Source organism: Abrus precatorius, unplaced genomic scaffold (genome assembly GCF_003935025.1).
Source record: "Abrus precatorius isolate BTA unplaced genomic scaffold, Abrus_2018 Scaffold79, whole genome shotgun sequence".
Taxonomy (NCBI): domain Eukaryota; kingdom Viridiplantae; phylum Streptophyta; class Magnoliopsida; order Fabales; family Fabaceae; genus Abrus; species Abrus precatorius.
In genome coordinates, this window is record NW_020874427.1 from 39443 (window position 1) to 43905 (window position 4463).

Here is a 4463-nt window from a genome sequence, read left to right on the forward strand (position 1 = left end):
TATTTCAAATTTTCTACAGCTATGTGACACTATAAGAATAAATGGGGTTAGTGAAGAAGCCATCAGACTGAGACTATTTCCTTTTTCCTTGAGAGATAGAACAAAATGCTGGTTACAAGCTCAACCATAAGGAAGCATCACAACCTGGACAGAACTTGTGAATAAGTTTTTAACCAAGTACTTCCCTCCATCCAAAGCTGCTAAGTTGAGAGGAGAAATTACATCCTTTGTTCAGCAAGAAGGAGAATCATTGTATGAAGCTTAGGAAAGATACAAAGAACTGCTTAGAAGGTGTCCACATCATTGTATTCCAGATTGGATGCAATTGGAAACTTTTTATAATGGGATGAATGCAGTAACAAGAACAATGGTTGATGCTGCTGCTGGAGGTTCATTAAATACAAAGTCCTTAGAAGAAGCTCAAAGGATTATTGACATGATGGCATCTTCAATGTATCAGAATTCAAACTCAAGGAATCAAGGAAGAAACTCTGGTCATGAAGCTAAAGTTCTGGAAACTTTTCTTGCACAAAATCAGCTACAAAATCAAATGTTTTCAGAACAATTAGCTGCCTTAACACAACAAATCAACAATCTGCAAACAGGGAGTGTGCCTGCCAGTTAGCTAAGTTGTGATTTTTGTGGAGGAAACCATGCAAATGGTGCATGTGAGGCATCCACAAGTGAACCACAAGAGCAAGTGAATTATATGAATAATTTTCAGAGACAACAACCATCATATCCCCCTGGATTTCAATTTTCGAATAATAGAACTCAGCAGTATTCTAATTGGAATAATCAATATTCTGCTGCAAAGAATTCTAATTCAAATTTTCCTTTTTCTAATGCAGGTCCAACAACACAACAGCCTTATTTTCAGAGGAATTCATCCACTCAACCTCAAGGAAATCAGAAATTTTCCAGACCTATGAATGAAAGGTTGACTGAGATGGAAGAAACTATGCTGCAATTCATGAAGGTGACTCAAACAAGCTTCAAAAACCAGGAAGCTTCCATGAAGAAACTAGAGACATAGATTGGACAATTAGCTGAACAATTATCCAGCAGGGATGAAGGAAGATTTCCAAGTAATACAGTAATCAATCCTAAAAAGCAATGTCAAGCCATAACTACAAGGAGTGGAGTTGTAGTTGCAAGCCCTAAACCAGCAGAAAAGAAAGTGAATGATGTAGTAGAAAGAAATATTGAACAAGATCTGCAACAAGGAAATTTTAAGCTATTGAAGAAAGACTATTCAGAAGAAAAAGAAAAAGTTCCCATGAATTCTGAAAGGAAAACCAAAAAGCAACTCTTTGAGGAAGCTTGTAAGCCAATAGACCCAGAAAAATACAAGAGGCTGCCTTATCCTCAAATAGTCCAAAATCCTAAACAAGAGGAACAATTTGAAAGGTTTATAAATGTCTTTAAGAAATTACAAATTAACATTCCTTTTGCAGAAGCTTTGGAGCAAATGCCTTCATATGCAAAGTTCATGAAAGAACTACTTTCCAGAAAAAGGAAGCTAGAGCATGACAAAACAGTACCTTTGACAGAGGACTGCAGTGCCATTCTCAAGAGAAAGCTTCCTCAAAAGTTGAAAGATCCTGGATCATTTAGCATTCCTTGTGAAATAGGAAACTGCACTGTGGGAAGAGCATTGTGTGACTTGGGAGCAAGCATAAATCTGATGCCATTAGCTGTTCTACAGAAACTTGGCATAGAGGAAGTGAAGCCTACCAACATTACACTGCAGCTAGCTGATAGATCATACACTTATCCATATGGAGTTGTTGAAGATTTATTAGTTAAAGTTGATAAGTTCATTTTTCCTGCAGATTTTGTGATTCTAGACATGGAAGTGGATTCTAACATTCCTTTGATCTTAGGGAGGCCATTTCTTGCAACTGGAAGAGCTTTAATAGATGTGCAAAAAGGTGAACTTATGCTTCGAGTTCAAGATGAGAAGGTAATATTTAATGTGTTTAAAGCTTTAAAATATCCAGTTGAAGATAATACATGTATGAAGATAGATATACAGGATACTTTCATTACACAACATTATATGAAAGAATTTGATGAAATTGCTGTGTTAGAAGAGATAATATCTGCAGGGAATGACAAATCTGAAACTCTTAATGAAGAAGATATCATGGAAATGCAGCAGCAATTGGAAGCTCTGCCGATCCAAAAACCTGCAGAAAATTTAGTGAAAGAAGAGCTGAAAAAGGATGGTAAAGAAGAGGAAAGGCAAAGGCTAGAACTGAAACAACTCCCTTCACACTTGCGGTATGCATTTCTGGATGAGAATCATGAAAATCCAGTCATCATCAATAATGAACTTAAGGAAGAACAAGAGGAAAAATTGCTCAAAATTTTGAGAGAACACAAATCTGCAATTGGATGGAGTAAGGTATAAATCCTTCATTTTGTAAGCACAGAATTTTATTTGAAGAGAATTTCAAACCTGTTGTGCAGCCACAAAGGAGGTTAAACCCAGCCATGAAAGAGGTAGTTAAAAAAGAGGTCATAAAGCTGTTAGATGCAGGAATAATATACCCAATTTCTGACAGCAATTGGGTAAGTCCAGTCCAAGTTGTTCCAAAGAAAGGTGGTATGACAGTGGTACCTAATGAAAAGAATGAACTTGTCCCTACTAGGACTGTGACTGGATGGAGAATGTGCATAGACTATAGAAAATTAAATGATGCAACCAGAAAAGACCATTTCCCACTACCATTTGCAGATCAAATGTTAGAAAGACTTGCTGGACATTCATTTTATTGTTTTCTTGATGGGTATTCAGGATATTATCAAATAGCTGTAGATCCTTTAGATCAAGAGAAAACTGCATTTACATGTCCATTTGGAGTCTTTGCATATAGGAGAATGCCATTTGGTTTGTGTAATGCCCCTGCCACTTTTCAAAGATGCATGCTTTCTATTTTTTCTGATTTGGTAGAAAACATCATAGAAGTGTTCATGGACGATTTCTCTGTTTTTGGTGATTCTTTTGATGATTGTTTAGCTAATCTATCCACTGTTTTGCAGAGATGTCAAGATACTAACCTTGTGTTAAATTGGGAGAAGTGCCATTTCATGGTACAAGAAGGCATTGTCCTTGGTCACAAAATTTCAGAGAAAGGAATGGAGGTGGACCAAGCTAAAATAGAAGTCATTAGTAAATTGCCTCCACCTGTCAATGTTAAGGGAGTTAGAAGTTTTTTAGGACATGCTGGTTTTTATAGAAGATTCATAAAAGATTTTTCCAAGATTGCTAAACCCTTGAGTAATTTACTTGTAAAAGATGCAGATTTCATATTTGATGATAATTGTTTGCATGCATTTTCTGTTTTAAAAGAGAAACTGATTTCTGCACCTATTCTTGCAAAACCAGATTGGAAATTACCTTTTGAACTCATGTGTGATGCAAGTGATAGTGCAGTGGGTGCTGTTTTAAGACAGAGGAAAGATAGGAAATTACATGCTATCTATTATTCAAGCAAAGTGTTAAATCCTGCACAAGTGAATTACACAACAACAGAAAAAGAACTTTTAGCTGTTGTACATGCTTTTGATAAGTTCAGATCATATTTAATGTGTTCAAAAGTGATTGTATACACTGATCATGCTGCTCTTAAATATCTTTTGACAAAACAGGATGCAAAGCCCAGATTATTAAGATGGATTCTACTCCTCCAAGAATTTGAGCTAGAGATCAAAGACAAAAAAGGGAAAGAAAACAGTGTTGCTGACCACTTGTCAAGATTACCACTTGAAGTCATACCATTTGGAGTGGAACAAATTAAAGAAGAATTTCCATATGAAAGCCTATTCAAGATTGAATCACAGCCCTGGTTTGCTGATATAGCCAACTTTAAAGCTACACACCATGTTCCAAATTGGATGAATTGGCAGCAGAGAAAAAAATTCTTCCATAATAGCAAATATTATGTTTGGGAAGATCCACTACTGTTCAAAATTGGAATAGATGGATTGCTGAGAAGGTGTATACCAGAGGAAGAGCATCAAGATGTTTTGTGGCATTGCCACAGTTCAGAATATGGAGGACATCATGGAAGTTCAAGAACAGCAGCAAAAGTTTTGCAATCTGGTCTTTTCTGGCCAACTTTGTTCAAAGATGCTAAGAACTATGTGGAAAGGTGTGATAGATGCCAAAGAATGGGGAATATATCTAGAAAACATGAGATGCCATTACAAAATATACTTGAAGTAGAATTGTTTGACATGTGGGGAATAGACTTCATGGGTCCTTTCCCTACCTCATTCTCGAATGAGTACATGCTTGTAGCAATGGACTATGTGTCCAAATGGGTGGAAGCAATTCCTACCAGAACCAATGATGCTAAGACTGTTATTGCATTTATCAAAAAGAACATTTTTTTCAAGATTTGGAGTGCCCAGAATTCTGATAAGTGATGGAGGAAGCCATTTCTGCAACAAAT

At 36.4% G+C, this 4463-nt stretch overlaps 1 non-coding gene across 1 annotated transcript; it reads right to left on the bottom strand.

Annotated features, from left to right (window-relative positions):
* Nucleotides 1-202: 202 nt before the first annotated feature.
* On the bottom strand, nucleotides 203-309 carry LOC113874086. Its single transcript, XR_003506084.1, has one exon. It is a non-coding gene; the product is annotated as a small nucleolar RNA R71 (small nucleolar RNA).
* Nucleotides 310-4463: the final 4154 nt, after the last annotated feature.